Genomic DNA, 25415 nt, shown 5'->3' on the forward strand with positions numbered 1-25415 from the left:
CAGCCCCTGAGAGGAATCCTCGGTTCCGGCCCTGACTCGACACAAGGTTTTTGGCCCCGGTATCGACGGGAGAGGAATCCCGAGAGGCCCCCTAGCAAGTCGCATGGGGACTGGCCTCTCCTGAGGCCACCAGGGCGGGTCCCTGAGGTCCTGGTCGTATCTGGAGAACACCTGCCGCAACTCGAGAAAATCCAGGAAGTTCTCCCTTCCAGGCGAGATGAGGCCTATTTACGATGAGGCGTCTGGAGACTAATGACACCTAACCTCTGGAACTTCGAAAAGGTCTTTTACACCCTTGCTGCAACTCAAGAAGTTCACCGCCATACCCGTCTCCACTCGATAGGAAGCACGATGATCCCGCCCACATCCAGAGGAGCCCCGTTTCCCCCTCGTAGCTCGAGATGAGGGATCCTTTCCTGCTTTCAACGGGAAAGAATTCCCGGCGTTCCCGTGGCATCTCAAGAGGAGGCACTCTCAACAGGAAAGGCGAGAGGAACTCCATGGTCGTACCACCATTCCAAGAGTCCCCCAGATGTCTCAGTCCATTCCAGAGGAACCTCTTTGCCCTGCACTGGCTCATCTTTCATGCCGAGGATCGGCTCACACCACGGTGGCACGTGGGACAGCCCTGTGGGAAAGCCTCGAGGGAAAGCCTCGAGGGAAAACCACAGATCCTTTGATCCACGCCACGGGAAGCGTGACATTGCTGCTACAGCCTGGAAGGAAAGCGCAAGTGCATGCCCCCACTCGAGACGAGGCCTGACTCCCCTGGGGAGACTCCACAAGTACCCAAAGATCCATGTCAGCCCCTGAGAGGAATCCTCGGTTCCGGCCCTGACTCCACACAAGGCTTTTGGCCCCGGTATCGACGGGAGAGGAATCCCGAGAGGCCCCCTAGCAACTCGCATGAAGACTGGCCTCTTCTGAGGCCACCAGGGCGGGTCCCTGAGGTCCCCGTCGTAACTCGAGAACACTTGCCGCAACTCGAGAAAATCCAGGAAGTTCTCCCTTCCAGGCGAGATGAGGCCTATTTCCGATGAGGCGTCTGGAGACTAATGACACCTAACCTCTGGAACTTCGAAAGGGTCTTTCACACCCTTGCTGCAACTCAAGAAGTTCACCGCCATACCCGTCTCCACTCGAGAGGAAGCACGATGGTCCCGCCCACATCCAGAGGAGCCCCGTTTCCCCCTCGTAGCTCGAGATGAGGGATCCTTTCCCTGCTTTCAACGGGAAAGAATTCCCGGCGTTCCCGTCGCATCTCAAGAGGAGGCACTCTCAACAGGAAAGGCGAGAGGAACTCCATGGTCGTACCACCATTCCAAGAGTCCCCCAGATGTCTCAGTCCATTCCAGAGGAAACTCTTTGCCCTGCACTGGCTCATCTTTCACGCCGAGGATCGGCTCACACCACGGTGGCACGTGGGACAGCCCTGTGGGAAAGCCTCGAGGGAAAGCCTCGAGGGAAAACCACAGATCCTTTGATCCACGCGACGGGAAGTGTGACATTGCTGCTACAGCCTGGAAGGAAAGCGCAAGTGCATGCCCCCACTGGAGACGAGGCCTGACTCCCCTGGGGAGACTCCAGAAGTACCCAAAGATCCATGTCAGCCCCTGAGAGGAATCCTCGGTTCCGGCCCTGAATCCACACAAGGTTTTTGGCTCCGGTATCGACGGGAGAGGAATCCCGAGAGGCCCCCTAGCAACTCGCATGGGGACTGGCCTCTCCTGAGGCCACCAGGGCGGGTCCCTGAGGTCCCCGTCGTAACTCGAGAACACCTGCCGCAACTCGAGAAAATCCAGGAAGTTCTCCCTTCCAGGCGAGATGAGGCCTATTTCCGATGAGGCGTCTGGAGACTAATGACACCTAACCTCTGGAACTTCGAAAGGGTCTTTCACACCCTTGCTGCAACTCAGGAAGTTCACCGCCATACCCGTCTCCACTCGAGAGGAAGCACGATGGTCCCGCCCACATCCAGAGGAGCCCCGTTTCCCCCTCGTAGCTCGAGATGAGGGATCCTTTCCCTGCTTTCAACGGGAAAGAATTCCCGGCGTTCCCGTCGCATCTCAAGAGGAGGCACTCTCAACAGGAAAGGCGAGAGGAACTCCACGGTCGTACCACCATTCCAAGAGTCCCCCAGATGTCTCAGTCCATTACAGAGGAATCTCTTTGCCCTGCACTGGCTCATCTTTCACGCCGAGGATCGACTCACACCACGGTGGCACGTGGGACAGCCCTGTGGGAAAGCCTCGAGGGAAAGCCTCGAGGGAAAACCACAGATCCTTTGATCCACGCCACGGGAAGCGTGACATTGCATCTACAGGCTGGAAGGAAAGCGCACGTGCATGCCCCCACTCGAGACGAGGCCTGACTCCCCTGGGGAGACTCCAGAAGTACCCAAAGATCCATGTCAGCCCCTGAGAGGAATCCTCGGTTCCTGCCCTGACTCCACACAAGGTTTTTGGCCCCGCTATCGACGGGAGAGGAATCCCTAGCGGCCCCCTAACAACTCGCATGAGGACTGGCCTCTCCTGAGGCCACCAGGGCGGGTCCCTGAGGTCCCCGTCGTAACTCGAGAACACCTGCCGCAACTCGAGAAAATCCAGGAAGTTCTCCCTTCCAGGCGAGATGAGGCCTATTTCCGATGAGGCGTCTGGAGACTAATGACACCTAACCTCTGGAACTTCGAAAGGGTCTTTCACACCCTTGCTGCAACTCAAGAAGTTCACCGCCATACCCGTCTCCACTCGAGAGGAAGCACGATGGTCCCGCCCACATCCAGAGGAGCCCCGTTTCCCCCTCGTAGCTCGAGATGAGGGATCCTTTCCCTGCTTTCAACGGGAAAGAATTCCCGGCGTTCCCGTCGCATCTCAAGAGGAGGCAATCTCAACAGGAAAGGCGAGAGGAACTCCATGGTCGAACCACCATTCCAAGCGTCCCCCAGATGTCTCAGTCCATTCCAGAGGAATCTCTTTGCCCTGCACTGGCTCATCTTTCACGCCGAGGATCGACTCACACCACGGTGGCACGTGGGACAGCCCTGTGGGAAAGCCTCGAGGGAAAGCCTCGAGGGAAAACCACAGATCCTTTGATCCACGCCACGGGAAGCGTGACATTGCTGCTACAGCCTGGAAGGAAAGCGCACGTGCATGCCCCCACTCGAGACGAGGCCTGACTTCCCTGGGGAGACTCCAGAAGGACCCAAAGATCCATGTCAGCCCCTGAGAGGAATCCTCGGTTCCGGCCCTGACTCCAGACAAGGTTTTTAGCCCCGGTATCGACGGGAGAGGAATCCCGAGCGGCCCCCTAGCAACTCGCATGAGGACTGGCCTCTCCTGAGGCCACCAGAGCGGGTCCCTGAGGTCCCCGTCGTAACTCGAGAACACCTGCCGCAACTCGAGAAAATCCAGGAAGTTCTCCCTTCCAGGCGAGATGAGGCCTATTTCCGATGAGGCGTCTGGAGACTAATGACACCTAACATCTGGAACTTCGAAAGGGTCTTTCACACCCTTGCTGCAACTCAAGAAGTTCACCGCCATACCCGTCTCCACTCGACAGGAAGCACGATGGTCCCGCCCACATCCAGAGGAGCCCCGTTTCCCCCTCGTAGCTCGAGATGAGGGATCCTTTCCCTGCTTTCAACGGGAAAGAATTCCCGGCGTTCCCGTCGCATCTCAAGAGGAGGCACTCTCAACAGGAAAGGCGAGAGGAACTCCATGGTCGTACCACCATTCCAAGAGTCCCCCAGATGTCTCATTCCATTCCAGAGGAACCTCTTTGCCCTGCACTGGCTCATCTTTCACGCCGAGGATCGACTCACACCACGGTGGCACGTGGGACCGCCCTTTGGGAAAGCCTCGAGGGAAAGCCTCGAGGGAAAACCACAGATCCTTTTATCCACGCCACGGGAATCGTGACATTGCTGCTACAGCCTGGAAGGAAAGCGCACGTGCATGCCCCCACTCGAGACGAGGCCTGACTCCCCTGGGGAGACTCCAGAAGTACCCAAAGATCCATGTCAGCCCCTGAGAGGAATCCTCGGTTCCGGCCCTGACTCAACACAAGGTTTTTGGCCCCGGTATCGACGGGAGAGGAATCCCGAGAGGCCCCCTAGCAAGTCGCATGGGGACTGGCCTCTCCTGAGGCCACCAGGGCGGGTCCCTGAGGTCCCCGTCGTAACTCGAGAACACCTGCCGCAACTCGAGAAAATCCAGGAAGTTCTCCCTTCCAGGCGAGATGAGGCCTATTTCCGATGAGGCTTCTGGAGACTAATGACACCTAACCTCTGGAACTTCGAAAGGGTCTTTCACACCCTTGCTGCAACTCAAGAAGTTCACCGCCATACCCGTCTCCACTCGAGAGGAAGCACGATGGTCCCGCCCACATCCAGAGGAGCCCCGTTTCCCCCTCGTAGCTCGAGATGAGGGATCCTTTCCCTGCTTTCAACGGGAAAGAATTCCCGGCGTTCCCGTCGCATCTCAAGAGGAGGCACTCTCAACAGGAAAGGCGAGAGGAACTCCATGGTCGTACCACCATTCCAAGAGTCCCCCAGATGTCTCAGTCCATTACAGAGGAATCTCTTTGCCCTGCACTGGCTCATCTTTCACGCCGAGGATCGACTCACACCACGGTGGCACGTGGGACAGCCCTGTGGGAAAGCCTCGAGGGAAAGCCTCGAGGGAAAACCACAGATCCTTTGATCCACGCCACGGGAAGCGTGACATTGCATCTACAGGCTGGAAGGACAGCGCACGTGCATGCCCCCACTCGAGACGAGGCCTGACTCCCCTGGGGAGACTCCAGAAGTACCCAAAGATCCATGTCAGCCCCTGAGAGGAATCCTCGGTTCCGGCCCTGACTCCACACAAGGTTTTTGGCCCCGCTATCGACGGGAGAGGAATCCCTAGCGGCCCCCTAGCAACTCGCATGAGGACTGGCCTCTCCTGAGGCCACCAGGGCGGGTCCCTGAGGTCCCCGTCGTAACTCGAGAACACCTGCCGCAACTCGAGAAAATCCAGGAAGTTCTCCCTTCCAGGCGAGATGAGGCCTATTTCCGATGAGGCGTCTGGAGACTAATGACACCTAACCTCTGGAACTTCGAAAGGGTCTTTCACACCCTTGCTGCAACTCAAGAAGTTCACCGCCATACCCGTCTCCACTCGAGAGGAAGCACGATGGTCCCGCCCACATCCAGAGGAGCCCCGTTTCCCCCTCGTAGCTCGAGATGAGGGATCCTTTCCCTGCTTTCAACGGGAAAGAATTCCCGGCGTTCCCGTCGCATCTCAAGAGGAGGCAATCTCAACAGGAAAGGCGAGAGGAACTCCATGGTCGAACCACCATTCCAAGCGTCCCCCAGATGTCTCAGTCCATTCCAGAGGAATCTCTTTGCCCTGCACTGGCTCATCTTTCACGCCGAGGATCGACTCACACCACGGTGGCACGTGGGACAGCCCTGTGGGAAAGCCTCGAGGGAAAGACTCGCGGGAAAACCACAGATCCTTTGATCCACGCCACGGGAAGCGTGACATTGCTGCTACAGCCTGGAAGGAAAGCGCACGTGCATGCCCCCACTCGAGACGAGGCCTGACTTCCCTGGGGAGACTCCAGAAGGACCCAAAGATCCATGTCAGCCCCTGAGAGGAATCCTCGGTTCCGGCCCTGACTCCAGACAAGGTTTTTAGCCCCGGTATCGACGGGAGAGGAATCCCGAGCGGCCCCCTAGCAACTCGCATGAGGACTGGCCTCTCCTGAGGCCACCAGAGCGGGTCCCTGAGGTCCCCGTCGTAACTCGAGAACACCTGCCGCAACTCGAGAAAATCCAGGAAGTTCTCCCTACCAGGCGAGAAGAGGCCTATTTCCGATGAGGCATCTGGAGTCTAATGACACCTAACCTCTGGAACTTCGAAAGGGTCTTTCACACCCTAGCTGCAACTCAAGAAGTTCACCGCCATACCCGTCTCCACTCGAGAGGAAGCACGATGGTCCCGCCCACATCCAGAGGAGCCCCGTTTCCCCCTCGTAGCTCGAAATGAGGGATCCTTTCCCTGCTTTCAACGGGAAAGAATTCCCGAAGTTCCCGTCGCATCTCAAGAGGAGGCACTCTCAACAGGAAAGGCGAGAGGAACTCCATGGTCGTACCACCATTCCAAGAGTCCCCCAGATGTCTCAGTCCATTCCAGAGGAACCTGTTTGCCCTGCACTGGCACATCTTTCACACCGAGGATCGACTCACACCACGGTGGCACGTGGGACAGCCCTGTGGGAAAGCTTCGAGGGAAAGCCTCGAGGGAAAACCACAGATCCTTTGATCCACGCGACGGGAAGCGTGACATTGCTGCTACAGCCTGGAAGGAAAGCGCACGTGCATGCCCCCACTCGAGACGAGGCGTGACTCCCCTGGGGAGACTCCAGAAGTTCCAAAGATCCATGTCAGCCCCTGAGAGGAATCCTCGGTTCCGGCCCTGACTCCACACAAGGTTTTTGGCCCCGATATCGACGGGAGAGGAATCCCGAGAGGCCCCCTAGCAACTCTCATGGGGACTGGCCTCTCCTGAGGCCACCAGGGCGGGTCCCTGAGGTCCCCGTCGTAACTCGAGAACACCTGCCGCAACTCGAGAAAATCGAGGAAGTTCACCCTTCCAGGCGAGATGAGGCCTATTTCCGATGAGGCGTCTGGAGATTAATGACACCTAACCTCTGGAACTTCGAAAGGGTCTTTCACACCCTTGCTGCAACTCAAGAAGTTCACCGCCATACCCGTCTCCACTCGAGAGGAAGCACGATGGTCCCGCCCACATCCAGAGGAGCCCCGTTTCCCCCTCGTAGCTCTAAATGAGGGATCCTTTCCCTGCTTTCAACGGGAAAGAATTCCCGGCGTTCCGGTCACATCTCAAGAGGAGGCACTCTCAACAGGAAAGGCGAGAGGAACTCCATGGTCGTACCACCATTCCAAGAGTCACCCAGATGTCTCAGTCCATTCCAGAGGAACCTCTTTGCCCTGCACTGGCTCATCTTTCACGCCGAGGATCGACTCACACCACGGTGGCACGTGGGACAGCCCTGTGGGAAAGCCTCGAGGGAAAGCCTAGAGGGAAAACCACAGATCCTTTGATCCATGCGACGGGAAGCCTGACATTGCTGCTACAGCCTGGAAGGAAAGCGCACGTGCATGCCCCCACTCGAGACGAGGCCTGACTCCCCTGGGGAGACTCCAGAAGTACCCAAAGATCCATGTCAGCCCCTGAGAGGAATCCTCGGTTCCGGCCCTGACTCCACACAAGGTTTTTGGCCCCAGTATCGACGGGAGAGGAATCCCGAGAGGCCCCCTAGCAATTCGCATGAGGACCAGCCTCTCCTGAGGCCACCAGGGCGGGTCCCTGATGTCCCCGTCGTAACTCGAGAACACCTGCCGCAACTCGAGAAAATCCAGGAAGTTCTCCCTTCCAGGCGAGATGAGGCCTATATCCGATGAGGCGTCTGGAGACTAATGACACCTAACCTCTGGAACTTCGAAAGGGTCTTTCACACCCTTGCTGCAACTCAAGAAGTTCACCGCCATACCCGTCTCCACTCGAGAGGAAGCACGATGGTCCCGCCCACATCCAGAGGAGCCCCGTTTCCCCCTCGTAGCTCGAGATGAGGGATCCTTTCCCTGCTTTCAACGGGAAAGAATTCCCGGTGTTCCCGTTGCATTTCAAGAGGAGGCACTCTCAACAGGAAAGGCGAGAGGAACTCCATGGTCGTACCACCATTCCAAGAGTCCCCCAGATGTCTCAGTCCATTCCAGGGGAACCTCTTTGCCCTGCACTGGCTCATCTTTCACGCCGGGGATCGACTCACACCACGGTGGCACGTGGGACAGCCCTGTGGGAAAGCCTCGAGGGAAAGCCTCGAGGGAAAACCACAGATCCTTTGATCCATGCGACGGGAAGCCTGACATTGCTGCTACAGCCTGGAAGGAAAGCGCACGTGCATGCCCCCACTCGAGACGAGGCCTGACTCCCCTGGGGAGACTCCAGAAGTACCCAAAGATCCATGTCAGCCCCTGAGAGGAATCCTCGGTTCCGGCCCTGACTCCACACAAGGTTTTTGGCCCCAGTATCGACGGGAGAGGAATCCCGAGAGGCCCCCTAGCAACTCGCATGGGGACTGGCCTCTCCTGAGGCCACCAGGGCGGGTCCCTGAGGTCCCCGTCGTAACTCGAGAACACCTGCCGCAACTCGAGAAAATCCAGGAAGTTCTCCCTTCCAGGCGAGAAGAGGCCTATTTCCGATGAGGCGTCTGGAGACTAATGACACCTAACCTCTGGAACTTCGAAAGGGTCTTTCACACCCTTGCTGCAACTCAAGAAGTTCACCGCCATACCCGTCTCCACTTGAGAGGAAGCACGATGGTCCCGCCCACATCCAGAGGAGCCCCGTTTCCCCCTCGTAGCTCGAGATGAGGGATCCTTTCCCTGCTTTCAACGGGAAAGAATTCCCGAAGTTCTCGTCGCATCTCAAGAGGAGGCACTCTCAACAGGAAAGGCGAGAGGAACTCCATGGTCGTACCACCATTCCAAGAGTCCCCCAGATGTCTCAGTCCATTCCAGAGGAACCTCTTTGCCCTGCACTGGCACATCTTTCACGCCGAGGATCGACTCACACCACGGTGGCACGTGGGACAGCCCTGTGGGAAAGCCTCGAGGGAAAGCCTTAATGGAAAACCACAGATCCTTTGATCTACGCGACGGGAAGCGTGACATTGCTGCTACAGCCTGGAAGGAAAGCGCACGTGCATGCCCCCACTCGAGACGAGGCCTGACTCCCCTGGGGAGACTCCAGAAGTACCCAAAGATCCATGTCAGCCCCTGAGAGGAATCCTCGGTTCTGGCCCTGACTCCACACAAGGTTTTTGGCCCCGGTATCGACGGGAGAGGAATCCCGAGAGGCCCCCTAGCAACTCGCATGAGGACCAGCCTCTCCTGAGGCCACCAGGGCGGGTCCCTGATGTCCCCGTCGTAACTCGAGAACACCTGCCGCAACTCGAGAAAATCCAGGAAGTTCTCCCTTCCAGGCGAGATGAGGCCTATATCCGATGAGGCGTCTGGAGACTAATGACACCTAACCTCTGGAACTTCGAAAGGGTCTTTCACACCCTTGCTGCAACTCAAGAAGTTCACCGCCATACCCGTCTCCACTCGAGAGGAAGCACGATGGTCCCGCCCACATCCAGAGGAGCCCCGTTTCCCCCTCGTAGCTCTAAATGAGGGATCCTTTCCCTGCTTTCAACGGGAAAGAATTCCCGGCGTTCCGGTCACATCTCAAGAGGAGGCACTCTCAACAGGAAAGGCGAGAGGAACTCCATGGTCGTACCACCATTCCAAGAGTCCCCCAGATGTCTCAGTCCATTCCAGAGGAACCTCTTTGCCCTGCACTGGCTCATCTTTCACGCCGAGGATCGACTCACACCACGGTGGCACGTGGGACTGCCCTGTGGGAGAGCCTCGAGGGAAAGCCTCGAGGGAAAACCACAAATCCTTTTATCTACGGGACGGGAAGCGTGACATTGCTGCTACAGCCTGGAAGAAAAGCGTTCGTGCATGCCCCCACTCGAGACGAGGCCTGACTCCCCTGGGGAGCCTCCAGAAGTACCCAAAGATCCATGTCAGCCCCTGAGAGGAATCCTCGGTTCCGGCCCTGACTCCACACAAGGTTTTTGGCCCCGGTATCGCCGGGAGAGGAATCCAGAGAGGCCCCCTAGCAACTCGCATGGGGACTGGCCTTTCCTGAGGCCACCAGGGCGGGTCCCTGAGGTTCCCGTCGAAACTCGAGAACACCTGCCGAAACTCGAGAAAATCCAGGATTTCTCCCTTCCAGGCGAGAGGAGGCCTATTTCCGATGAGGCGTCTGGAGACTAATGACACCTAACCTCTGGAACTTCGAAAGGGTCTTTCACACCCTTGCTGCAACTCAAGAAGTTCACCGCCATACCCGTCTCCACTCGAGAGGAAGCACGATGGTCCCGCCCACATCCAGAGGAGCCCCGTTTCCCCCTCGTAGCTCGAGATGAGGGATCCTTTCCCTGCTTTCAACGGGAAAGAATTCCCGGCGTTCCCGTCGCATCTCAACAGGAGGAACTCTCAACAGGAAAGGCGAGAGGAACTCCATGGTCGTACCACCATTCCAAGAGTCCCCCAGATGTCTCAGTCCATTCCAGAGGAACCTCTTTGCCTTGCACTGGCTCATCTTTCACGCCGAGGATCGACTCACACCACGGTGGCACGTGGGACAGCCCTGTGGGAAAGCCTCGAGGGAAAGCCTCGAGGGAAAACCACAGATCCTTTGATCCACGCGACGGGAAGCGTGACATTGCTGCTACAGCCTGGAAGGAAAGCGCACGTGCATGCCCCCACTCGAGACGAGGCCTGACTCCCCTGGGGAGACTCCAGAAGTACCCAAAGATCTATGTCAGGCCCTGAGAGGAATCCTCGGTTCCGGCCCTGACTCCACACAAGGTTTTTGGCCCCGGTATCGACGGGAGAGGAATCCCGAGAGGCCCCCTAGCAACTCGCATGAGGACCAGCCTCTCCTGAGGCCACCAGGGCGGGTCCCTGATGTCCCCGTCGTAACTCGAGAACACCTGCCGCAACTCGAGAAAATCCAGGAAGTTCTCCCTTCCAGGCGAGATGAGGCCTATATCCGATGAGGCGTCTGGAGACTAATGACACCTAACCTCTGGAACTTCGAAAGGGTCTTTCACACCCTTGCTGCAACTCAAGAAGTTCACCGCCATACCCGTCTCCACTCGAGAGGAAGCACGATGGTCCCGCCCACATCCAGAGGAGCCCCGTTTCCCCCTCGTAGCTCGAGATGAGGGATCCTTTCCCTGCTTTCAACGGGAAAGAATTCCCGGTGTTCCCGTCGCATTTCAAGAGGAGGCACTCTCAACAGGAAAGGCGAGAGGAACTCCATGGTCGTACCACCATTCCAAGAGTCCCCCAGATGTCTCAGTCCATTCCAGGGGAACCTCTTTGCCCTGCACTGGCTCATCTTTCACGCCGGGGATCGACTCACACCACGGTGGCACGTGGGACAGCCCTGTGGGAAAGCCTCGAGGGAAAGCCTCGAGGGAAAACCACAGATCCTTTGATCCATGCGACGGGAAGCCTGACATTGCTGCTACAGCCTGGAAGGAAAGCGCACGTGCATGCCCCCACTCGAGACGAGGCCTGACTCCCCTGGGGAGACTCCAGAAGTACCCAAAGATCCATGTCAGCCCCTGAGAGGAATCCTCGGTTCCGGCCCTGACTCCACACAAGGTTTTTGGCCCCAGTATCGACGGGAGAGGAATCCCGAGAGGCCCCCTAGCAACTCGCATGGGGACTGGTCTCTCCTGAGGCCACCAGGACGGGTCCCTGAGGTCCCCGTCGTAACTCGAGAACACCTGCCGCAACTCGAGAAAATCCAGGAAGTTCTCCCTTCCAGGCGAGAAGAGGCCTATTTCCGATGAGGCGTCTGGAGACTAATGACACCTAACCTCTGGAACTTCGAAAGGGACTTTCACACCCTTGCTGCAACTCAAGAAGTTCACCGCCATACCCGTCTCCACTCGAGACGAAGCACGATGGTCCCGCCCACATCCAGAGGAGCCCCGATTCCCCCTCGTAGCTCGAGATGAGGGATCCTTTCCCTGCTTTCAACGGGAAAGAATTCCCGGCGTTCCCGTCGCATCTCAAGAGGAGGCACTCTCAACAGGAAAGGCGAGAAGAACTCCATGTTCGTACCACCATTTCAAAGGTCCCCCAGATATATCAGTCCATTCCAGAGGAACCTCTTTGCCTTCACTGGCTCATCTTTCACGCCGAGGATCGACTCACACCACGGTGGCACGTGGGACAGCCCTGTGGGAAAGCCTCGAGGGAAAGCCACGAGCGAAAACCACAGATCCTTTGATCCACGCGACGGGAAGCGTGACATTGCTGCTACAGCCTGGAAGGAAAGCGCACGTGCATGCCCCCAATCGAGACGATGCCTGACTCCCCTGGGGAGACTCCAGAAGTACCCAAAGATCCATGTCAGCCCCTGAGAGGAATCCTCGGTTCCGGCCCTGACTCCACACAAGGTTTTTGGCCCCGGTATCGACGGGAGAGGAATCCCGAGAGGCCCCCTAGCAACTCTCATGGGGACTGGCCTCTCCTGAGGCCACCAGGGAGGGTCCCTGAGGTCCCCGTCGTAACACGAGAACACCTGCCGCAACTCGAGAAAATCCAGGAAGTTCTCCCTTCCAGGCGAGATGAGGCCTATTTCCGATGAGGCGTCTGGAGACTAATGACACCTAACCTCTGGAACTTCGAAAGGGTCTTTCACACCCTTGCTGGAACTCAAGAAGTTCACCGCCATACCCGTCTCCACTCGAGAGGAAGCACGATGGTCCCGCCCACATCCAGAGGAGTCCCGTTTCCCCCTCGTAGCTCGAGATGAGGGATCCTTTCCCTGCTTTCAACGGGAAAGAATTCCCGGCGTTCCCGTAGCATCTCAACAGGAGGCATTCTCAACAGGAAAGGCGAGAGGAACTCTATGGTCGTACCACCATTCCAAGAGTCCCCCAGATGTCTCAGTCCATTCCAGAGGAACCTCTTTGCCCTGTACTGGCTCATCTTTCACGCCGAGGATCGACTCACACCACCGTGGCACGTGGGACAGCACTGTGGAAAAGCCTCGAGGGAAAGCCTCGAGGGAAAACCACAGATCCTTGATCCACGCGATGGGAAGCGTGACATTGCTGCTACAGCCTGGAAGGAAAGCGCACGTGCATGCCCCCTCTCGAGACGAGGCCTGACTCCCCTGTGGAGACTCCAGAAGTACCCAAAGATCCATGTCAGCCCCTGAGAGGAATCCTCGGTTCCGGCCTTGACTCCACACAAGGTTTTTGGCTCCGGTATCGACGGGAGAGGAATCCCGAGAGGCCCCCTAGCAACTCTCATGGGGACTGGCCTCTCCTGAGGCCACCAGGGCGGGTCCCTGAGGTCCCCGTCGTAATTCGAGAACACCTGACGCAACTCGAGAAAATCCAGGAAGTTCTCCCTTCCAGGCGAGATGAGGCCTATTTCCGATGAGGCGTCTGGAGACTAATGACACCTAACCTCTGGAACTTCGAAAGGGTCTTTCACACCCTTGCTGCAACTCAAGAAGTTCACCGCCATACCCGTCTCCACTCGAGAGGAAGCACGATGGTCCCGCCCACATCCAGAGGAGTCCCGTTTCCCCCTCGTAGCTCGAGATGAGGGATCCTTTCCCTGCTTTCAACGGGAAAGAATTCCCGGCGTTCCCGTAGCATCTCAACAGGAGGCATTCTCAACAGGAAAGGCGAGAGGAACTCTATGGGCGTACCACCATTCTAAGAGTCCCCCAGATGTCTCAGTCCATTCCAGAGGAACCTCTTTGCCCTGCACTGGCTCATCTTTCACGCCGAGGATCGACTCACACCACCGTGGCACGTGGGACAGCCCTGTGGAAAAGCCTCGAGGGAAAGCCTCGAGGGAAAACCACAGATCCTTGATCCACGCGATGGGAAGCGTGACATTGCTGCTACAGCCTGGAAGGAAAGCGCACGTGCATGCCCCCTCTCGAGACGAGGCCTGACTCCCCTGTGGAGACTCCAGAAGTACCCAAAGATCCATGTCAGCCCCTGAGAGGAATCCTCTGTTCCGGCCCTGACTCCACACAAGGTTTTTGGCTCCGTTATCGATGGGAGAGGAATCCCGAGAGGCCCCCTAGCAAGTCTCATGGGGACGGGCCACTTCTGAGGCCACCAGGGCGGGTCCCTGAGGTACCCGTCGTAACTCGAGAACACCTGCCGAAACTCGAGAAAATCCAGGAAGTTCTCCCTTCCAGGCGAGATGAGGCCTATTTCCGATGAGGCCTCTGGAGACTAATGACACCTAAACTCTGGAACTTCGAAAGGGTCTTTCACACCCTTGCTGCAACTCAAGAAATTCACCGCCATACCCGTCTCCACTCGAGAGGAAGCACGATGGTCCCGCCCACATCCAGAGGAGCCCCGTTTCCCCCTCGCAGCTCGAGATGAGGGATCCTTTCCCTGCTTTCAACGGGAAAGAATTCCCGGCGTTCCCGTCGCATCTCAAGAGGAGGCACTCTCAACAGGAAAGGCGAGAGGAACTCCATGGTCGTACCACCATTCCACGAGTCCCCCAGATGTCGCAGTCCATTCCAGAGGAACCTCTTTGCCCTGCACTGGCTCATCTTTCACGCCGAGGATCGACTCACACCACGGTGGCACGTGGGACAGCCCTGTGGGAAAGCCTCGAGGGAAAGCCTCGAGGGAAAACCACAGATCCTTTGATCCACGCCACGGGAAGTGTGACATTGCTACTACAGCCTGGAAGGAAAGCGCACGTGCATGCCCCCACTCGAGACGAGGCCTGACTCCCCTGGGGAGACTCCAGAAGTACCCAAAGATCCATGTCAGCCCCTGAGAGGAATCCTCGGTTCAGGCCCTGACTCCACACAAGGTTTTTGGCTCCGGTATCGACGGGAGAGGAATCCCGAGAGACCCCCTAGCAACTCTCATGGGGACTGGCCTCTCCTGAGGCCACCAGGGCGGGTCCCTGAGGTCCCCGTCGTAACTCGAGAACACCTGCCGCAACTCGAGAAAATCCAGGAAGTTCTCCCTTCCAGGCGAGATGAGGCCTATTTCCGATGAGGCGTCTGGAGACTAATGAAACCTAACCTCTGGAACTTCGAAAGGGTCTTTCACACCCTTTCTGCAACTCAAGAAGTTCACCGCCATACCTGTCTCCACTCGAGAGGAAGCACGATGGTCCGGCCCACATCCAGAGGAGCCCCGTTTCCCCCTCGTAGCTCGAGATGAGGGATCCTTTCCCTGCTTTCAACGGGAAAGAACTCCCGGCGTTCCCATCGCATCTCAAGAGGAGGCACTCTCAACAGGAAAGGCGAGAGGAACTCCATGGTCGTACCACCATTCCACGAGTCCCCCAGATGTCGCAGTCCATTCCAGTGGAACCTCTTTGCCCTGCACTGGCTAATCTTTCACGCCGAGGATCGACTCACACCACGGTGGCACGTGGGACAGCCCTGTGGGAAAGCCTCGAGGGAAAGCCTCGAGGGAAAACCACAGATCCTTTGATCCACGCCACGGGAAGTGTGACATTGCTACTACAGCCTGGAAGGAAAGCGCACGTGCATGCCCCCACTCGAGACGAGGCCTGACTCCCCTGGGGAGACTCCAGAAGTACCCAAAGATCCATGTCAGCCCCTGAGAGGAATCCTCGGTTCCGGCCCTGACTCCACACAAGGTTTTTGGCTCCGGTATCGACGGGAGAGGAATCCCGAGAGGCCCCCTAGCAACTCTCATGGGGACTGGCCTCTCCTGAGGCCACCAGGCCGGGTCCCTGAGGTCCCCGTCGTAACTCGAGAACACCTGCCGCAACTCGAGAAAATCCAGGAAGTTCTCCCTTCCAGGCGAGATGAGGCCTATTTCCGATGAGGCGCCTGGAGACTAATGACACCTAACCTCTGGAACTTCGAAAGGGTCTTTCACACCCTTGCTGCAACTCAAGAAGTTCACCGCCATACCCGTCTCCACTCGAGAGGAAGCACGATGGTCCCGCCCACATCCAGAGGAGCCGCGTTTCCCCCTCGAAGCTCGAGATGAGGGATCCTTTCCCTGCTTTCAACGGGAAAGAATTCCCGGTGTTCCCGTCGCATCTCAAGAGGAGGCACTCTCAACAGGAAAGGCGAGAGGAACTCCATGGTCGTACCACCATTCCAAGAGTCCCCCAGATGTCTCAGTCCATTCCAGAGGAACCTCTTTGCCCTGCACTGGATCATCTTTCACGCCGAGGATCGATTCACACCACGATGGCACGCGGGACATCCCTGTGGGAAAGCCTCGAGGGAAAACCACAGATCCTTTGATCCACGCGACGGGAAGCGTGACATTGCTCTTACAGCCTGGAAGGAAAGCGCACGTGCATGCCCCCACACGAGACGAGGCCTGACACCGCTTGGGAGACTCCAGAAGTACCCAAAAATCCATGTCAGCCCCTGAGAGGAATCCTCGGTTCCGGCCCTGACTCCACACAAGGTTTTTGGCCCCGGTATCGACGGGAGAGGAATCCCGAGAGGCCCCCTAGCAAGTCTCATGGGGACTGGCCTCTACTGAGGCCACCAGGGCGGGTCCCTGAGGTCCCCGTCGTAACTCGAGAACACCTGCCGCAACTCGAGAAAATCCAGGAAGTTCTCCCTTCCAGGCGAGATGAGGCCTATTTCCGATGAGGCGTCTGGAGACTAATGACAAATAACCTCTGGAACTTCGAAAGGGTCTTTCACACCCTTGCTGCAACTCAAGAAGTTCACCGCCATACCCGTCTCCACTCGAGAGGAAGCACGATGGTCCGGCCCACATCCAGAGGAGCCCCGTTTCCCCCTCGTAGCTCGAGATGAGGGATCCTTTCCCTGCTTTCAACGGGAAAGAATTCCCGGCGTTCCCGTCGCATCTCAAGAGGAGGCACTCTCAACAGGAAAGGCGAGAGGAACTCTATGGTCGTACCACCATTCCAAGAGTCCCCCAGATGTCTCAGTCCATTCCAGAGGAACCTCTTTGCCCTGCACTGGCTCATCTTTCACGCCGAGGATCGACTCACACCACGATGGCACGCGGGATAGCCCTGTGGGAAAGCCTCGAGGGAAAACCACAGATCCTTTGATCCACGCGACGGGAAGCGTGACATTGCTGTTACAGCCTGGAAGGAAAGCGCACGTGCATACCCCCACTCGAGACGAGGCCTGACTCCCCTGGGGAGACTCCAGAAGTACCCAAAGATCCATGTCAGCCCCTGAGAGGAATCCTTTGTTACGGCCCTGACTCCACACAAGGTTTTTGGCCCCGGTATCGACGGGAGAGGAATCCCGAGAGGCCCCCTAGCAATTCGCATGGGTACTGGCCTCTCCTGAGGCCACCAGAGCGGGTCCCTGAAGTCCCTGTCGTAACTCGAGAACACCTGCCGCAACTCGAGAAAATCCAGGAAGTTCTCCCTTCCAGGTGAGATGAGGCCTATTTCCGATGAGGCGCATGGAGACTAATGACACCTAACCTCTGGAACTTCGAAAGGGTCTTTCACACCCTTGATGCAACTCAAGAAGTTCACCGCCTTACCCGTCTCCACTCGAGACGAAGCACGATGGTCCCGCCCACATCCAGAGGAGCCCCGTTTCCCCCTCGTAGCTCGAGATGAGGGATCCTTTCCCTGCTTTCAACGGGAAAGAATTCCCGGCGTTCCCGTCGCATCTCAAGAGGAGGCACTCTCAACAGGAAAGGCGAGAGGAACTCCATGTTCATACCACCATTTCAAAGGTCCCCCAGATATATCAGTCCATTCCAGAGGAACCTCTTTGCCTTCACTGGCTCATCTTTCACGCCGAGGATCGACTCACACCACGGTGGCACGTGGGACAGCCCTGTGGGAAAGCCTCGAGGGAAAGCCACGAGCGAAAACCACAGATCCTTTGATCCACGCCACGGGAAGCGTGACATTGCTGCTACAGCCTGGAAGGAAAGCGGACGTGCATGCCCCCAATCGAGACGATGCCTGACTCCCCTGGGGAGACTCCAGAAGTACCCAAAGATCCATGTCAGCCCCTGAGAGGAATCCTCGGTTCCGGCCATGACTCCACACAAGGTTTTTGGCTCCGGTATCGACGGGAGAGGAATCCCGAGAGGCCCCCTAGCAACTCTCATGGGGACTGGCCTCTCCTGAGGCCACCAGGGAGGGTCCCTGAGGTCCCCGTCGTAACACGAGAACACCTGCCGCAACTCGAGAAAATCCAGGAAGTTCTCCCTTCCAGGCGAGATGAGGCCTATTTCCGATGAGGCGTCTGGAGACTAATGACACCTAACCTCTGGAACTTCGAAAGGGTCTTTCACACCCTTGCTGGAACTCAAGAAGTTCACCGCCATACCCGTCTCCACTCGAGAGGAAGCACGATGGTCCCGCCCACATCCAGAGGAGTCCCGTTTCCCCCTCGTAGCTCGAGATGAGGGATCCTTTCCCTGATTTAACGGGAAAGAATTCCCGGCGTTCCCGTAGCATCTCAACAGGAGGCATTCTCAACAGGAAAGGCGAGAGGAACTCTATGGTCGTACCACCATTCCAAGAGTCCCCCAGATGTCTCAGTCCATTCCAGAGGAACCTCTTTGCCCTGTACTGGCTCATCTTTCACGCCGAGGATCGACTCACACCACCGTGGCACGTGGGACAGCCCTGTGGAAAAGCCTCGAGGGAAAGCCACGAGCGAAAACCACAGATCCTTTGATCCACGCGACGGGAAGCGTGACATTGCTGCTACAGCCTGGAAGGAAAGCGCACGTGCATGCCCCCAATCGAGACGATGCCTGACTCCCCTGGGGAGACTCCAGAAGTACCCAAAGATCCATGTCAGCCCCTGAGAGAAATCCTCTGTTTCGGCCCTGACTCCACACAAGGTTTTTGGCCCCGGTATCGACGGGAGAGGAATCCCGAGAGGCCCCCTAGCAACGCGCATGGGGACTGGCCGTTCCTGAGGCCACCAGGGCGGGTCCCTGAGGTCCCCGTCGTAACTCGAGAACACCTGCCGCAACTCGAGAAAATCCAGGAAGTTCTCCCTTCCAGGCGAGATGAGGCCTATTTCCGATGAGGCGTCTGGAGACTAATGACACCTTACCTCTGGAACTTCGAAAGGGTCTTTCACACCCTTGCTGCAACTCAAGAAGTTCGCCGCCATACCCGTCTCCACCCGAGAGGAAGCACGATGGTCCGGCCCACATCCAGAGGAGCCCCGTTTCCCCCTCGTAGCTCGAGATGAGGGATCCTTTCCCTGCTTTCAACGGGAAAGAATTCCCGGAGTTCCCGTCGCATCTCAAGAGGAGGCACTCTCAACAGGAAAGGCGAGAAGAACTCCATGGTCGTACCACCATTCCAAGAGTCCCCCAGATGTCTCAGTCCATTCCACAGGAACCTCTTTGCCCTGCACTGGCTCATCTTTCACGCCGAGGATCGATTCACACCACGATGGCACGCGGGACATCCCTGTGGGAAAGCCTCGAGGGAAAACCACAGATCCTTTGATCCACGCGACGGGAAGCGTGACATTGCTGTTACAGCCTGGAAGGAAAGCGCACGTGCATACCCCCACACGAGACGAGGCCTGACACCGCTTGGGAGACTCCAGAAGTACCCAAAAATCCATGTCAGCCCCTGAGAGGAATCCTCGGTTCCGGCCCTGACTCCACACAAGGTTTTTGGCCCCGGTATCGACGGGAGAGGAATCCCGAGAGGCCCCCTAGCAAGTCTCATGGGGACTGGCCTCTACTGAGGCCACCAGGGCGGGTCCCTGAGGTCCCCGTCGTAACTCGAGAACACCTGCCGCAACTCGAGAAAATCCAGGAAGTTCTCCCTTCCAGGCGAGATGAGGCCTATTTCCGATGAGGCGTCTGGAGACTAATGACACCTAACCTCTGGAACTTCGAAAGAGTCTTTCACACCCTTGCTGCAACTCAAGAAGTTCACCGCCATACCCGTCTCCACTCGAGAGGAAGCACGATGGTCCCGCCCACATCCAGAGGAGCCCCGTTTCCCCCTCGTAGCTCGAGATGAGGGATCCTTTCCCTGCTTTCAACGGGAAAGAATTCCCGGCGTTCCCGTCGCATCTCAAGAGGAGGCACTCTCAACAGGAAAGGCGAGAGGAACTCTATGGTCGTACCACCATTCCAATAGTCCCCCAGATGTCTCAGTCCATTCCAGAGGAACCTCTTTGCCCTGCACTGGCTCATCTTTCACGCCGAGGATCGACTCACACCACGATGGCACGCGGGACAGCCCTGTGGGAAAGCCTCGAGGGAAAACCACAGATCCTTTGATCCACGCGACGGGAAGCGTGACATAGCTGTTACAGCCTGGAAGGAAAGCGCACGTGCATGCCCCCACTCGAGACGAGGCCTGACTCCCCTGGGGAGACTCCAGAAGTACCCAAAGATCCATGTCAGCCCCTGAGAGGAATCCTTTGTTCCGGCCCTGACTCCACACAAGGTTTTTGGCCCCGGTATCGACAGGAGAGGAATCTCGAGAGGCCCCCTAGCAATTCGCATGGGGACTGGCCTCTCCTGAGGCCACCAGGGCGGGTCCCTGAAGTCCCTGTCGTAACTCGAGAACACCTGCCGCAACTCGAGAAAATCCAGGAAGTTCTCCCTTCCAGGTGAGATGAGGCCTATTTCCGATGAGGCGTCTGGAGACTAATGACACCTAACCTCTGGAACTTCGAAAGGGACTTTCACACCCTTGCTGCAACTCAAGAAGTTCACCGCCATACCCGTCTCCACTCGAGACGAAGCACGATGGTCCCGCCCACATCCAGAGGAGCCCCGATTCCCCCTCGTAGCTCGAGATGAGGGATCCTTTCCCTGCTTTCAACGGGAAAGAATTCCCGGCGTTCCCGTCGCATCTCAAGAGGAGGCACTCTCAACAGGAAAGGCGAGAGGAACTCCATGTTCGTACCACCATTTCAAAGGTCCCCCAGATATATCAGTCCATTCCAGAGGAACCTCTTTGCCTTCACTGGCTCATCTTTCACGCCGAGGATCGACTCACACCACGGTGGCACGTGGGACAGCCCTGTGGGAAAGCCTCGAGGGAAAGCCACGAGCGAAAACCACAGATCCTTTGATCCACGCGACGGGAAGCGTGACATTGCTGCTACAGCCTGGAAGGAAAGCGCACGTGCATGCCCCCAATCGAGACGATGCCTGACTCCCCTGGGGAGACTCCAGAAGTACCCAAAGATCCATGTCAGCCCCTGAGAGGAATCCTCGGTTCCGGCCCTGACTCCACACAAGGTTTTTGGCCCCGGTATCGACGGGAGAGGAATCCCGAGAGGCCCCCTAGCAACTCTCATGGGGACTGGCCTCTCCTGAGGCCACCAGGGAGGGTCCCTGAGGTCCCCGTCGTAACACGAGAACACCTGCCGCAACTCGAGAAAATCCAGGAAGTTCTCCCTTCCAGGCGAGATGAGGCCTATTTCCGATGAGGCGTCTGGAGACTAATGAAACCTAACCTCTGGAACTTCGAAAGGGTCTTTCACACCCTTGCTGCAACTCAAGAAGTTCACCGCCATACCCGTCTCCACTCGAGAGGAAGCACGATGGTCCCGCCCACATCCAGAGGAGTCCCGTTTCCCCCTCGTAGCTCGAGATGAGGGATCCTTTCCCTGCTTTCAACGGGAAAGAATTCCCGGCGTTCCCGTAGCATCTCAACAGGAGGCATTCTCAACAGGAAAGGCGAGAGGAACTCTATGGTCGTACCACCATTCCAAGAGTCCCCCAGATGTCTCAGTCCATTCCAGAGGAACCTCTTTGCCCTGTACTGGCTCATCTTTCACGCCGAGGATCGACTCACACCACCGTGGCACGTGGGACAGCACTGTGGAAAAGCCTCGAGGGAAAGCCACGAGCGAAAACCATAGATCCTTTGATCCACGCGACGGGAAGCGTGACATTGCTGCTACAGCCTGGAAGGAAAGCGCACGTGCATGCCCCCAATCGAGACGATGCCTGACTCCCCTGGGGAGACTCCAGAAGTACCCAAAGATCCATGTCAGCCCCTGAGAGAAATCCTCTGTTTCGGCCCTGACTCCACACAAGGTTTTTGGCCCCGGTATCGACGGGAGAGGAATCCCGAGAGGCCCCCTAGCAACGCGCATGGGGACTGGCCGTTCCTGAGGCCACCAGGGCGGGTCCCTGAGGTCCCCGTCGTAACTCGAGAACACCTGCCGCAACTCGAGAAAATCCAGGAAGTTCTCCCTTCCAGGCGAGATGAGGCCTATTTCCGATGAGGCGTCTGGAGACTAATGACACCTAACCTCTGGAACTTCGAAAGGGTCTTTCACACCCTTGCTGCAACTCAAGAAGTTCACCGCCATACCCGTCTCCACTCGAGAGGAAGCACGATGGTCCGGCCCACATCCAGAGGAGCCCCGTTTCCCCCTCGTAGCTCGAAATGAGGGATCCTTTCCCTGCTTTCAACGGGAAAGAATTCCCGGTGTTCTCGTCGCATCTCAAGAGGAGGCACTCTCAACAGGAAAGGCGAGAGGAACTCCATGGTCGTACCACCATTCCAAGAGTCCCCCAGATGCCAAAGTCCATTACAGAGGAACCTCTTTGCCCTGCACTGGCTCATCTTTCACGCCGAGGATCGACTCACACCACGGTGGCACGTGGGACAGCCCTGTGGGAAAGCCTCGAGGGAAAGCCTCGAGGGAAAACCACAGATCCTTTGATCCACGCGACGGGAAGCGTGACATTGCTGCTACAGCCTGGAAGGAAAGTGCACGTGCATGCCCCCACTCGAGACGAGGCCTGACTCCCCTGGGGAGACTCCAGAAGTACCCAAAGATCCATGTCAGCCCCTGAGAGGAATCCTCGGTTCCGGCCCTGACTCCACACAAGGATTTTGGCCCCGGTATCGACGGGAGAGGAATCCCGAGAGGCCCCCTAGCAACTTGCATGGGGACTGGCCGTTCCTGAGGCCACCAGGGCCGGTCCCGGAGGTCCCCGTCCTAACTCGAGAACACATGCCGCAACTCGAGAAAATCCAGGAAGTTCTCCCTTCCAGGCGAGATGAGGCCTATTTCCGATGAGGTGTCTGGAGACTAATGACACCTAACCTCTGGAACTTTGAAAGGGTCTTTCACACCCTTGCTGCAACTCAAGAAGTTCACCGCCAAACCCGTCTCCACTCGAGCGGAAGCACGATGGTCCCGCCCACATCCAGAGGAGCCCCGTTTCCCCCTCGTAGCTCGATATGAGGGATCCTTTCCCTGCTTTCAACGGTAAAGAATTCCCGGCATTCCCGTCGCATCTCAAGAGGAGGCACTCTCAACAGGAAAGGCGAGAGGAACTCCATGGTCGTACCACCATTCCAAGAGTCCCCCAGATGTCTCAGTCCATTCCAGAGGAACCTCTTTGCCCTGCACTGGCTCATCTTTCACGCCGAGGATCGACTCACACCACGATGGCACGCGGGACAGCCTTGTGGGAAAGCCTCGAGGGAAAGCCTCGAGGGAAAACCACAGATCCGTTGATCACGCGACGGGAAGCGTGACATTGCTGTTACAGCCTGGAAGGAAAGCGCACGTGCATGCCCCCACTGGAGACGAGGCCTGACTCCCCTGGGGAGACTCCAGAAGTACCCAAAGATCCATGTCAGCCCCTGAGAGGAATCCTCGGTTCCGGCCCTGACTCCACACAAGGTTTTTGGCCCCGGTATCGACGGGAGAGGAATCCCGAGAGGCCCCCTAGCAACTCGCATGGGGACTGGCCTCTCCTGAGGCCACCAGGGCGGGTCCCTGATGTCACCGCCGTAACTCGAGAACTCCTGCCGCAACTCGAGAAAATCCAGGAATTTCTCTCTTCCAGGCGAGATGAGGCCTATTTCCGATGAGCCGTCTGGAGACTAATGACACCTTACCTCTGGAACTTCGAAAGGGTCTTTCACACCCTTGCTGCAACTCAAGAAGTTCACCGCCATACCCATCTCCACTCGAGAGGAAGCACGATGGTCCCGCCCACATCCAGAGGAGCCCCGTTTCCCCCTCGTAGCTCGAGATGAGGGATCCTTTCCCTGCTTTCAACGGGAAAGAATTCCCGGCGTTCCCGTCGCATCTCAAGAGGAGGCACTCTCAACAGGAAAGGCGAGAGGAACTCCATGGTCGTACCACCATTCCAAGAGTCCCCCAGATGTCTCATTCCATTCCAGAGGAACCTCTTTGCACTGCACTGGCTCATCTTTCATGCCGAGGATCGACTCACACCACGGTGGCACGTGGGACAGCCCTGTGGGAAAGCCTCGAGGGAAAGTCTCGAGGGAAAACCACAGATCCTTTGATCCACGCCACGGGAAGCGTGACATTGCTGCTACAGCCTGGAAGGAAAGTGCACGTGCATGCCCCCACACGAGACGAGGCCTGACTCCCCTGGGGAGACTCCAGAAGTACCCAAAGATCCATGTCAGCCCCTGAGAGGAATCCTCGGTTCCGGCCCTGACTCAACACAAGGTTTTTGGCCCCGGTATCGACGGGAGAGGAATCTCGAGAGGCCCCCTAGCAACTTGCATTGGGACTGGCCGTTCCTGAGGCCACCAGGGCGGGTCCCTGAGGTCCCCGTCGTAACTCGAGAACACCTGCCGCAACTCGAGAAAATCCAGGAAGTTCTCCCTTCCAGGCGAGATGAGGCCTATTTCCGATGAGGCGCCTGGAGACTAATGACACCTAACCTCTGGAACTTCGAAAGGGTCTTTCACACCCTTGCTGCAACTCAAGAAGTTCACCGCCATACCCGTCTCCACTCGAGAGGAAGCACGATGGTCCCGCCCACATCCAGAGGAGCCCCGTTTCCCCCTCGAAGCTCGAGATGAGGGATCCTTTCCCTGCTTTCAACGGGAAAGAATTCCCGGTGTTCCCGTCGCATCTCAAGAGGAGGCACTCTCAACAGGAAAGGCGAGAGGAACTCCATGGTCGTACCACCATTCCAAGAGTCCCCCAGATGTCTCAGTCCATTCCAGAGGAACCTCTTTGCCCTGCACTGGATCATCTTTCACGCCGAGGATCGATTCACACCACGATGGCACGCGGGACATCCCTGTGGGAAAGCCTCGAGGGAAAACCACAGATCCTTTGATCCACGCGACGGGAAGCGTGACATTGCTCTTACAGCCTGGAAGGAAAGCGCACGTGCATGCCCCCACACGAGACGAGGCCTGACACCGCTTGGGAGACTCCAGAAGTACCCAAAAATCCATGTCAGCCCCTGAGAGGAATCCTCGGTTCCGGCCCTGACTCCACACAAGGTTTTTGGCCCCGGTATCGACGGGAGAGGAATCCCGAGAGGCCCCCTAGCAAGTCTCATGGGGACTGGCCTCTACTGAGGCCACCAGGGCGGGTCCCTGAGGTCCCCGTCGTAACTCGAGAACACCTGCCGCAACTCGAGAAAATCCAGGAAGTTCTCCCTTCCAGGCGAGATGAGGCCTATTTCCGATGAGGCGTCTGGAGACTAATGACAAATAACCTCTGGAACTTCGAAAGGGTCTTTCACACCCTTGCTGCAACTCAAGAAGTTCACCGCCATACCCGTCTCCACTCGAGAGGAAGCACGATGGTCCGGCCCACATCCAGAGGAGCCCCGTTTCCCCCTCGTAGCTCGAGATGAGGGATCCTTTCCCTGCTTTCAACGGGAAAGAATTCCCGGCGTTCCCGTCGCATCTCAAGAGGAGGCACTCTCAACAGGAAAGGCGAGAGGAACTCTATGGTCGTACCACCATTCCAAGAGTCCCCCAGATGTCTCAGTCCATTCCAGAGGAACCTCTTTGC

This window comes from Capricornis sumatraensis, chromosome 6 (genome assembly GCF_032405125.1).
Source record: "Capricornis sumatraensis isolate serow.1 chromosome 6, serow.2, whole genome shotgun sequence".
Lineage (NCBI taxonomy): Eukaryota > Metazoa > Chordata > Mammalia > Artiodactyla > Bovidae > Capricornis > Capricornis sumatraensis.